This window comes from Camelus bactrianus, chromosome 4 (genome assembly GCF_048773025.1).
Source record: "Camelus bactrianus isolate YW-2024 breed Bactrian camel chromosome 4, ASM4877302v1, whole genome shotgun sequence".
Classification (NCBI taxonomy): domain Eukaryota; kingdom Metazoa; phylum Chordata; class Mammalia; order Artiodactyla; family Camelidae; genus Camelus; species Camelus bactrianus.
The window spans coordinates 99745253-99758052 of record NC_133542.1 but is presented as its reverse complement, the minus strand read 5'-3'; the positions used below and the strand labels follow the sequence as shown (position 1 = coordinate 99758052).

At 43.6% G+C, this 12800-nt stretch overlaps 1 long non-coding RNA gene across 1 annotated transcript in view; it reads right to left on the bottom strand.

Moving 5' to 3' along the window:
• Nucleotides 1-11609, bottom strand: part of LOC141577562 (uncharacterized) — a 712663-nt gene extending 701054 nt beyond the window's left edge. The window contains exon 1 of the long non-coding RNA XR_012506817.1: nucleotides 11273-11609. This is a non-coding gene — a long non-coding RNA (uncharacterized LOC141577562). The remainder of the gene's footprint in view (nucleotides 1-11272) is intronic.
• Between the last annotated feature and the right edge of the window lie 1191 nt (nucleotides 11610-12800).

Here is a 12800-nt window from a genome sequence, read left to right as displayed (position 1 = left end):
GGAAGGGAAGGAGGAGAGAAAGAGAAAAAAAAAGAGGAATGGAGGAAGTAAGAAGTGAGGAAGGAAGGGAAAGAGGAAGATAAATTGTTTTGAATATGTTCAATAAAATGGAACACATATCAAAAATAATCCTTTAAAAAAGGCAATAGGACATAACCAATAATAATAATATGGATCTAAAATACTATGTTTTAATATCTTAAGATATCATTAATGATATGAGAAGTAAAAGGACACTAAGTTTCTTAGCTTTTAGGCTCTGCCATAAGTGAAATGTTTTAAATTTTTTGAGGACTTTCACACAGCTAAATGTTATATATTCATTAGAAATACATATTTCTGCAGCCATAAAAAGGAATGAAATCTTACTATTTGTGAGAACAAGGATGGACCTAGAGGGCATTAATAAGTCAGAGGAAAACTATCACTGTATGATTTCACTTCTGTGTGGAATCTAAAAGACAAAGACAAATGAACAAACAAAACAAAACAGAACAGACTCAGATACAGAGATCAAATAGGTGGTTACCAGAGGGGAAGGGGTTGGAGGATGAGTAAAATAGGTGAGGGAAATTAAGAGGTACAAACTTCCAGTTACAGAAGAAATAAGTCATGGGGATGAAATGAAAAATGTGGGGAATACAGTCAATTATATTGTAATGTCTTTGTATGGTGACAGAGGTAACTAGACACATTATGGTGATCATTTTGTAATGTACAGAAACATTAAATCACTATGTTGTGCAACTGGAACTAACATAGTCAGGGGGTAAATCACACTTCAGTTAAGAAAACATATGTAGACACTGGGAATAAATACATCAAAATGCTAACGATGGTTATCTCTGGGCGGTGGAGATTATGGGTGATTATTAATTTTTACTTTATGCCTTTCTGTATTTCTAGTTGTCTGTAATGAACATTTTGCACTGTATTGCTTGTAAAACTGGAAAGGAAACAGTAAATGTCATTAAAAAATTTTTATGTATATCTGCTTGAAGACAGCACAATAAATCCATTTTCCCTCAGGTCACAATGACCAGATTTGGTTCCCATGCCCACCCCTAAACCTAACATTTGCAAAGACCAACCATGAGGTGTTCTGGGTTGGAAGTGAGGCTGACCTTCCTGAAGAACAAGAGGGTTTCCTAGCCAAACATCATGGTTTTGTTTTCAGCAAAGAAGGGATGGAAGGACTGGCTATTGAGAAACTAGTGAATAGTACCAACGGCCTCCATCCGAAGACCACCAGGAACACACCTCTAGGTGAGCTAGCTGGGTCTGGTGCTCATGGCAGGGAGCGAGACGCACAGCACCGGGACTGCAGGGCAGCTCGGTAAAAATGAGAAAGGATTCATTCCAGAAGTTAGGCATGGGTTAGTGATCAGGGGAGGCTTAGAGGAAGCAGGATGCTGCTATGGATTGGATACCATCAGGAGAGCAGAGCAATTCTAGACTGAATTCCTAATAAATCTTATCTGTGAGGCCAAAGCTGTGAAAGTCACTCACAGTAGCCAAGACAGAAGGATGTCTGGTATTTGTGTTGTTTGTCTGTATCTGTGTGTAGACAAAGTTATCAGGTTCTCTCATTTGTTTTTTCTGTCACTTCACTGCGGTAACAGAACACCCTCGTCTGACGTCAGTGCCCTATGAGATTGTTAATGTCCAACAGCAGAACACGTGGCCCAGTTGTGAGTGTCCTGCCAGCTCCCGAAGGTCAGCAGCTGCTTCCCTCCTTTACCATCGTTTTAACCAGATGGTGGGGGTGGAGTGAGAGTTAATCTCAATGCTGTTATTTGTACCTAATATTCTTGATGCTTCATATACCTAGTAAGAGGCACAAATTTGGCAAGATTAAGCACTATTTTTAAAAGAAAAATGTGTCTGTATCAAAACTAATGAAACACTCCATTTCCTCTGTGCAGGAAATGATGACCCCTCTCCACTCCTCAGTCCCACCAGGAAACCTCAAGAGTGGTTTTGTTTACAATAAATATTTAGGGCTCTGTTTGTTTACTTGCTCTTCCCTAATGCTCACAAATACTGATCTATATCAGTGGATTTATTTAAATGGCAAACAAAAAAGAGCCTCCCCAAATGAGCATTTCTAAGCTGCATTTCTGGCCTGGGGGACTATGTTTCCCTTTCAGTTATAATTCTCACCAAACAAGGTACCATCAGGGGAAGCCTAAGGTATGTGACTTAGGCATATGTGACTCAGCCTACTGTGGCTTTATGTCAAGTTCCAGCTCCAACCAGGGCTGAGTCACAGAGCACAGAAACCAACAGAAACAAAAAAGACTCCATTCTCATTGAAAAGAGGAGCTTCTAGGTCTCAGCGGACAACAAAAAGGAAAGAGTCCTTCCTGGAGACACAAAATGAGGCTTTTTCTATTCCTAATCTACCTGCAGAGTGCTACCCTGCTGCGCTTTCTCACCACCTGAACCCTCTCAGCTCAAGGGAACCAAAATAAACTGGCAGCCGTTAAGTCCGCTAGACAAATAAATGCCTCAAAATGGCCTGTTTGGTAACTACCTTCTACAGTCTCCTGGGCTGGCACAGAAGACAGCCTGAGACACAAGTCAGGTGAGCGCACCTCTGAGGAGCTGGAGAGCCCAGGAACAGGGACAGAGCTGGGTCTCAGCTGCGCCAGGTCACCTGATCACCCGAGACACAGCAACAGCCAGCGGGTGCAGCTCGCCTATCTGAGGGTGTGTCTTGCCGTGTGATCGCTCGATGGGCTGGAGAACCCACTCTCTGCAGTTTTCAGTCCTCCACCCATCACTGCCCATACTGCCCTACGTGTCTTTTTAATCCATGGTCAGCTGATTTTTTAGGGCATTAGTCCATGACAGTCTTTCAAGAAAAACTTCACAAAAGATCAGTTCCTGCCTTGTTCTTCTGATTTTGCCTTCCCCATCCCTTCCCAGCAGGAATACCCGACGACCCACGTACAGCCCAGGTCCAGTGTGGCAGGGATAGGCAGTACAACAGCAGCTTCAGATTTCAGGGTGGTGGTGCCTGGACCTGATCCTGTCACCCATGGTCTTGGGATCTGGGCTCTGCCCTGTGCCATCTGGTAGACTCCAAGTCACAGGTCTTCTTTTTGTCAACCCACCATCCCCCACACCTGGCCCCATCCCCTCCCTTGTAGTGTTGATCCAGACCATGGAACAGAACTTCCTTCATTTCCCTGCCTTAAACTCCCACTGCTCCCTAGGGCCACCTGAGTTCAGGGAAGTCTGATTAGGGCAAAAATATCAGGGAGACTGGTTACTATTTCATCTCCCTGTCCCTGGCTGGGGACATAGTTTAAATTTAATTGTCTTTACCTTTTCCAAAGTTAAGCTTTTTGCACTTATTCTGACCTGAACCAAAGGTTTCCATTCCTCTATTCTTCTTCAGAATATTGTGCACTGACTAGGAAATAATAAAAACAGATTCACAGCCTTTCTCTACAAACCTCAAACCAATGATGTAATGTAATCATGTCATCATTGAAAGAGGGAATGGTGTATGTGTAATAAAGGGGAAACTAGTTTACTGTGAATCATGAGTCTGAGTCAGTTTCTACTCAATGTTGGGGGTAGAGATGGCCCTGGAGCAAGGAGCACATATATCTGAAATCAAATGCCTGCCTAGAATACATCTACATGTCAATCGTGTGATAAATCAGCTCCACACAATGGTCACATTATAAATATCATTACAGATGTTAAAGGTGAAAAAGTATGGCCCCTTCTAATGTGGAGGCGCTCACATCCTCCCTGAATTGGTAAATCACAGGCCCAAGGCACCTGCACGGCCCTCCCTCTCCCTCTTCCCCGGACTGTTCTGAGGGTTACACTGTGCCCTTCAGCAGTGATGAATGGAGTGTTGTGCTAACCTGGGCAGCTCCATTATTCATGTCCCCATCCTCTGTCCAGGCCGATAATTGCAGCATCCAGGAAGTAGAAGCAAAAACTGTATTACAGATGAAAGTTTCATCTTCCTGATTATAATATCTTACAAAAGGTAGGCTTTTCTATTAATCTCAGCTCCCTTCCACCAGAGTGGCATTTATTCACTGGTCGTACCTGTGCAGGGGCCGCATCCAGGCAGCGTCCCACAGAAACGGAACAGGTGACTCTTGGGATCTATCACTTCAGCCTGGAGAAGCTGAGGTGATAATCACATCACTCCATTGATAGGATGATAAACATGTCAACCCTTAATCGACCCACAACAGGCATAAACTCAGAGTTTTACTGGAGACAGTCTGTGTCCCAGAATTCCTGACTGCCAGGACCCGGGTGAGCGCTGCTGAATATAAAGCATTCCAGTATATTCAGGCTCTTTCACTGCAGCCTATTAAAATCCAATTCATGCTTACTCAGAACTGCCCTGGATTTGTCAGAGTCATCTATTTCCTCCTTTTAGTTCTTAAAGCGATACTCAGGAAAGGGTATTCAGTTACAGAAATTATATCTAAAGGATACTGGTCAAAGATTCATTGTTGAAAATGTATAATTATAGGGACTTTTGTCATAATTATCAAAGAGGCAGAACAAGTGACAAGCCCATCAGAGTACAATAAAAGCATCAATTTGGGTTACAAGGCAGTCCATTACCCTAGTTGATCGTGGTTTCTATTAAGTCTTAGAGTGACAAAGGTTGTAACTTTGCCATCTGCTACTTCATCAAATGGTTTAAAGGAAAGCTTCTGGCCTAGAGGAAAACTGTAATACAGCTGCAGGCTGCTCACTGCTCTTTTTAAATTAAGACTTTTCAAAGAAGTCTAGCATTCAATCCAAACTGCAGAAAAAAGGTAAATGAATTTGTGTGGTGTAGTACCCACAAACCCTGGAATTCACAATTGTAAAACTTCAGCCATGAGTCATTTCAAATTTGCTGTATATTGGGCATGGGGCATAACTAGAGAAAGAAAACAGAGTGAGACATGGCCCATTAGCCAGGTGGGATGTCTCTGCAATTTCCTCCCATCTGAGACACATCTGTCTCTCCAGACAGACGCAGCAGGCTTCCCTCCAGATTGCCAGCAACACTGAAAGCCCCTACCTGACCTCTTTATAGCTGTGGAGACATCAGGAGAGGAAGGTAAAGGCAGGGCCTTCGCCCCTCCATCTGCCCTGGCTCTCCCTTTTACTGAGTCCACAGCAGAACTGTCTCTAGACAAGACTGACTCTCAGCAGAGGAGAGGCAGGATCTGCTCCTAGACTACACACAGACTAGTGTCCCAAAACAGGCAACTTCAAAGTTTCTTTAAGTAACTTAAATTTTACTAAGTAAGATGTCTTTGTAGCCTTAAGACTGAAGAGAAAAGAAAATCAACTACAAGCTATTAAAAAAACAAAAAGACAGGGTCATAGAGCAAACAGGGAATTACTCATCCATACGTACCATTTTCTGACAACAGGCCCCCTTTCTCAAGAGCTGAGGGTGGATCTGTTCCTTCAATATCTGGGGCAAAACTGGCTCTACCACCTCATGGTGGTGCAGAGGGAGAGGCAGTCAAAAAAGATCCCAGATCCCAGTTGGTGCAAATGGCCAAGGAACTTGGCCAGCAGCTTCCTATTCTATCCTGCAATATCATTCTTTTAGAATTGATAATGTGTGTATGTGTTTGTGTCTCTGTTTGTGTATGCACGTGTGTAGAGACAGAGAGGATCAAAGTTACAACAAGCTTTTAGAGAGTGTCTATTCTTGCAAGCATCTCACAGTCTAGTCAGGGAAATGAACAAGTAAATTGTAATAATTAGAAAACATCGTATGACACTTCACAATGGAAGTGTCGTGTGGGCGCCAAGGAAGGAGTGGTTGATGCTGTCAGATGAAGGCAGAAAGGCTTCATGGAAGAGGTGATGATAAATTGACTCTTGAAGGACAGGAATTTCCAGATACCTTAGGGGTTATCTGCTTAGGTGGGTAGTTCTCAGCCTTGAGCACGCACGGAGTCACCTGGAGAGTTTATTAAAACACAGATTGCTGTGCCTCACCCCAGAGCTTCTGATTGGATAGGTCTGATGTGGGCCCACGAATTTGAATTTCTACCAAGTTCACAAGTGATGCTGATGCTGAGAACCTGAGGCTTATGTGCAGAGTAAGGAGTGGAAGCAGAGGGAGATGTGCTGGGAAAAGGCAGATGCTGGATCGTAAGGTACCCTGGGATCGATGGAGAGACCATTCACTATCTGGACAGTAAGGACCCCTCTACAGGTTTTAAGCCACAGACTGCAATTATCGTATTTGTGTTTTCGGAGGGCAACTCTGGGGAAGGAAATAGTAGTTATAACATGGTTCCAGTCAGCCTTTCAGGAAATGAAGTTAGAACAAAAGCCCAGGGGAGTGATAGGAACGTGGAGGATGGATCTGAGGTTACTTCTGTGAAAATGAGAACAAAAGCCTGGTCTCTTGAGCTATCCTCTCTAAGGGGGAAAATAAATCAACTATCTCCTTTGCCTCCAGAAACTGTTATTCCTTCTCACTCTTTATTAAAATATGCATGAAGTCTCTTCTGGGAAAGGACACACTGATTTTAGCATCATTTCCTTAACAGCCATAGTTTGTTAATTCTCTTTTCCAAGAAAAAGGGAAATATCCTAATTGAATGAAGTCAGAGGATCCCCATGGGTCTTTCATATGCCTGTCTGTTATCCACAAAGCTCTCGGGTAAGGGCACGTGGGGAACAATAAAGATGGGGTGGGGCTGGGGCAGGGGAGCCTGTGTGTTCATAGTTTGGGAAGAAGCCCACCAGAGAAGGCCAGAGGAGGACAAAGCAGTGATGTAGAGAAGGCAAGAGGAGCAGCAGAAATAACAAAAGCTGGGGCACCTGAAGATTTCTAGGAAGTCTCAGAAATATTTGGTAGGCAACTGAATTTCCTGCAGAACGTGCTACACAAGGGAAATACAAAATTATATTATTTTACAATATTAACCAAAGCCAACATTTACTGATGTTTACTGTCTTAGCTGGAGCTTCCCCATCAGCAGAGCCTGAGGTTCACCAGCTGGTGGTTTATTTGGGAATGGGGCCAGAGGGAGCAGGACTGTGGAAGAGAGGAGGGGTTTGGGAGCAGGGGAAGCCAATCCCAGGCTGCGGGGTAGAACTGGCAACTGCCAGGGGCCACTGCTCACTTAATCTCACAGGACCTCCTGAGAAGCTCTAGGAGACACTCCTCAGGACCATCCACCCAGGGAAGAAAGGGCCTGGGATTCCCGCAGTGGTCAAGGGCTGGCCTGCAGGAAATTAAATCTCTCATCCTTCTGAGCTGCATACACATGAGTGCCCACTGCAGGTGTCAGAGAGCCCTGGGTAGGAAGTGAGGACAACAAGGACCTGTCAGGGTACACCTGCACCAAGCAGGCAGGGCTTGGGCAGGACTGGCTACCACGAGTCACCATCAGAGGCAAGACCACAAGTATGTTTGGTCCGGGAGGCCTCCAGTGTGGCCGAGATTGGCCAGTTCCTGGGCTGAGGGTTTTAAATGCATTATTTTATTTAAGCCACACAACAACACTGTAAGGCAGGCATTGCTATCCCCACGTGGCAGAAGAGGGAATGAGGGTTAGAGGCCCAACAAAGGTGAGACAGATGGGAAGTGGTAGGGTTAGAGCCCAAATCCTCCTCTTTCTGACTTTAAAGCCTGTGCTTAAACACAATATTAGCCTGTACCCAACATATTCAACTAGATGGTAACTCAAGAAGTTAGTTGAGGAAGCCATATCAACAGTCTTTAAAACAGTTATTAATTTTATTTCTATTCTAGAAATCTACCTTAAGGGAACAATCAGAAATGTGTACAAAGAATGTTTATTCCAGCCTTATTTATATTGGAATAGATAGAAAAATAGATAGATATGTGTGTACATATATGTACATACATGTGGTATCATGCAATCATTTAAACTGATGACTATTAAAAATATAATATAGAGAAATACTTGTGATACCGTTAAAAATATAGCTTAAGAACATACAGTATGAGATTAACAACATGTAAAACAGAAACACAAAGGGAAAAAAAGACTGAAAGGAAAAGACAAAAAGGCTAAAAGGAAAAGTATTAAAGTGGGTGGTGGGAGATAATACTAATTTTAAAACTTTTTTTTATACTTCTTAGTATTTTTAATGTTCTACAAAAACACATATTACTTGTATACTCAGGGACATATTTATTTTAGTTAAATAGGCAGTGGGTAAAGTGGCTGTTACCCACCAGGGGCTCCCCACCAGTGCCCTGTGTCACCTTCCAGCACCAGCTGGGCGGGGTGGCCTGCCCTGCCCTGCACCCCTCACAGTAGCTGCTGTCAGTGCTGTCACTAAGGGTCCTTTGTGGCTAAGAGAAGGGTTTGTGTTCTTCACAAAAGTCTCCTTCAAACATTCTGCTTGAGCCTAGAGCCATGTCTCTACCCCCGGGCTCCAGAGACATCTCAGCGGTCCCCAGCGGGGCATCACCACAGCCTGGCCACTACTCTCCATGTCCACAGCAGGGCTAATGACCCCGGAATGCTTATGTCTGAGAAGATCTCAATGAGGGGCAGCCCTGCTGCAAGTCTGGCCTGTCAGGATGAGCTCTCTGTCCCGGGCAGGGCTAGAGATGTTTCTCCTGAATTCCCTGAAACCCCAGGTGTTTTCCTGGTGCCTGGAGAAGATAAGGATGTGGGAGGGAAAAGGGCATGGGACCTACACCTTCTCACCCTTCACTAAAGACTAGATGTACAGTTGGCCCTCCATATAGGCAGGTTCTGCATCTGCAGATTTAACAAACCATGGATCAAAAGTATTTGGGAAGAAAATTTCCAGAAAGTTCCAAAAAGCAAAACTTGGATGTGCTGCACACCAGCAACTATTTACATAGCATTTACATTGTATTACGTATTATGTGTAATCAGGAGCTGATTTAAAGTATACAGAAAGATGTGTGTAGGTTATATGCAAACACTACATCATTTCATATAAGGGACTTGAGCATCCTCGGATTTTGGTATCCAGGGAGGGGCATGGGACCAATACCCTGCAGTAACCGAGGGATGACTATAGTTCAATGTTCACACCCTCGTCAACCCAATTTCCCTTATTCCCAATGGAGAGTCTTCATCTATAGGATTTCTCACTTCTGAATCTGCCAACGAAGTCCCTCCTCTTTTTTTTTTTTTGCTTTTTTTTTTAGGGATGGAGGTGCCCTAAACTACATCTGTCTCATCATTGCTGTGTGGCCATTTCTACCATCATTTTTATCTTGGACTCTATCCTCTTGACATCCCTCCTAGAAATAATTCCCAGAGACCCAAAACTAGAAGACTACCATGCTCAGGATGGTCATAGCCCAGGGCCTCACAGTGATGTTTCCTTAGGCCACATGGTTCCCTTCTGCCCTTTAATAAACAGTCTGAGCAATTCAGGGAAACACAATTGCTTGGCAGGGTGCCCAGTGGGGCAGACAAACACGAAAATTTTGGCTCTAACCTGAAGCACACTCTCAGTTCTACTTCACTCCACATTACCAGACATCAAAAGATACCCTGACAAGGGAATCACTTGGAGGAAACCTTGCTATATGGCATATTTTAAATAGCATTCCCCTATCTAGAGAATTGCACCCACTATGAGGTCCACCTTCCCAAAGGAACTGTGAGATCAATCTACCCAGCATCCTTTGCAATGATGTGACGGCAAATATTTCTCAATTCCATTACTTTGTATCACTTGCCAAATTTCATGGTGTAAACCCCCCTACTGTGGCCTACTTCAAGTTACCAACAGTTTAAAAACTGGCCTACAAAGTCCATGAAACTTAACTGTCACTGCTCAGAGCTGGCTTGAGCCAGCTTCAACATCCCACTAGGCAGACGTGTGACTCATATTCCATAATGAGATGCACCTGCATGAAACTTCAGTTTTGAAGAGAGAAGAGAAACATATTAGGAAGCAAGCTCCACAAGGAATCTGTCTTTTTGCAGTGTGGCAGGAGAAGCACCCTATTTCGGAGTGTGGAAGACACAGTGGTCCTGGTGCCCCATGGTAGCACCTGCAGCATGGGCTGCTACGTCTGGCACCACAGCAACGGTGACAGGGTCCTCCCTGGAGCAGACTGAGGTGTTTTTGAGCACTGTTCCTGACTTCAGGGCCTCCAAGCCCACCCGGAGGTTCTGTGAACTTCTTTATATTCTTTAATAAATCCCTTTTGCATTTGGATTGAATAGAATGCATTATCTTATTTGCAAATAAGAGCCCTCGTCGATTCTGCCTGAGGCAGAGATACATAATTGTAAGCAGAATTAAATACTGTTTCCATTAAATCTGTCTTTAGAGTTAACGATTTTCCCCCATCGGAGTGAAAATTCAGGTTCATTCAATCCTATTGCTCCCCATTGATAGGAGTGGTGGACAGAAACAACTTCAAAACTGATTACTCTGCAGCTCAAGATATAGGAAGGCTGTGGCTGTATCACCCAATGAAGCATCGAATGAGAGTCCTAAAAAGACCAGGGTAGAGTGAAGGTAATTCCTCCACTCAGCTGTGCCACGTCTCACTTCACCAAAGAAACTGAAAAATTCCTCTGAAGAGAAACACAGGAACCGTGACGATTATCCATTATGTACATTTTGATAACCTCTCCCAAATAAGTAATTATTCCAACTTTACTTTATATACTGTTATAGTACTTTCTGGACCACCCACCTCCAAGATGCCTGAAATATTTGTTAAAATTGGTTAAAATAAAATTATCTCTGCCTTGCCCAACCTCTTTAGTCAGAATCTCTAGGGATAAAGATCAGGAGTTTATATTTCCAAATTGTGCTTAAATTTTGGAGAACCTAACTTTTTTTCATTAATATCACTAAAAAGGGCCCTCCCCAAAAACATACGTTAAAAAGTTTAACAGAAAACCCCAGGCATAGAACACAAATTATGTTTAGACAAGCAGATATAACATTGTCATGAAATGTTTAATTAAAAACACTTAACCCATAGTTTTAGGACAATAAAATTTTCCAAAATTCTGGAAGATTTCAAGAGAAGGTGAGAGGAGCCCTGACCATTTTGCTGGAAGTCACCATCTTCCTTTACTTTCTCTCCACATCCAGAAACCTCCTGTGTCCCTAGATAGCTCTCTAAAGAGTGCTCTACTCAGGGTGGATTCCAAACACTTCTGCAGGTACCATGCCTGAAGATGTGGTGGAGCTTAAAATAGCTAAGCTTCAAGGAGGGCTGTTTACAAGATACCATGCTAAGCACTCCGAATGAATTGTTTCATTTAATACTTACGGCTTTGTGATGCAGGCACAATCATTACTGTCATTTTATAGATGAGGAAAGTAGATGCAAACAAACTGTCCAGGTTCTCAGTGAGTTAGTGGCAGAGGCAGGACATGACCTGTGGGAGTCTGACTCCAGGGTCTACACTCTTCAGGATGGCACCATACTGACAGAATCAGACGATGGTCAGAGCAAAGACAGAGGAAGGAAATGTGGCCTGCTGCAAGGAAGCTGCCCCCATGTGCGTAAGGATCTATACAAAACCCCAAGACTCACAGAGAATCTTGGAGAATTTGACAGGGAGGCTGGGTTTTCTCATTAGCCAGTGAGGACCAGTCTCTGACACGTGGATGGCAGCAGCGATTGGGACCTCACCACGGTTTGTGGCCTGAAGAGTCACAAACCATATATGTAAAGTGGTGACAGTTCTTATTATAGAGAATGGACTCTGTCACTGCCATCTGATCCTTTTGTTGTCTTCATTTAAAAATGAGCTAAGATAAAAATCGAAGACTGTACAGCACAGGGAACTATATTCAACATCTTGTAATTATGTATAATGGAAAAGAATCTGAAAAAGAATACATATATGATTTATATATATATACATGTATAAGCATAACTGAATCACTTTGCTCTACACCTGAAACTAACACAATATTGTAAATCAACTGTACTTCAATTTTTTTAAAAAAAGCAGCTAAAAAACACCTTCCAGGGTGTTTTTGCTGGGAAGAGCGGACACAGGGTGCTTGCTGAAGCAGCCCTTTACTCAATTCTACCTCCTCCTCTGTCTTGCATTCCTGGGTTTCATAGGAACTGAAGCCCTCCCCTTGAAGCAGTGCAGCAAGGACCTAGGCTCAAATCCTAACTCCACCACACAAGATCCGAAACCTTAAGCAAGTTAGCTGACCTCTCTGAACTTCAATTACGTCATCTGTAGGGGGAAAAAATAACCTTCTTAACTCACAGGAATGATATGAGGATTAAATGAAACCAATAATTAACAAAAGTCCTGGCAAAGACTAAATGCTTAATATATAGTAACTACTTGGATTGTTATAAGAGCCCACATCTCTCCCTGCATCACTTATGCATTAATTCCTTTATGCCCAGCTCCCTTCAACAGACATTTCTGAGTTCTGTGCTTTTGCTTTGTGGACACACACAGCCAGCAGGACACTGACAGAGGGAGGGTGCGGGTGAGTCATCAGGCCTCTGCTCCCGTTCTCTGCAAAAGCCCTACCTGAAAGAGCAGGCCGGCCACTACGGTTTGCTTTCACAGAGATGCCTGCTAGGGAGCGAGGCCCAGGGACCCAGGGAATCAAGCTGTCTCTTCCTCGGTGCTCTTTATTTTTTCTCTGAAAACAGCAAAAGCATGGTTTCTTTTCACACGGGAATAAAAGGGATGCAGAAACTTTCTCTTCCCTTTCACAGCTTCCCTCCCATCCCTCTGCCCTCTGTGCACTGGCTGCTTGGCTCTCTGTGTCTCTCCATACTGTGCTACCTCAAGACTGTCCATAACAGAGAGCAGCAA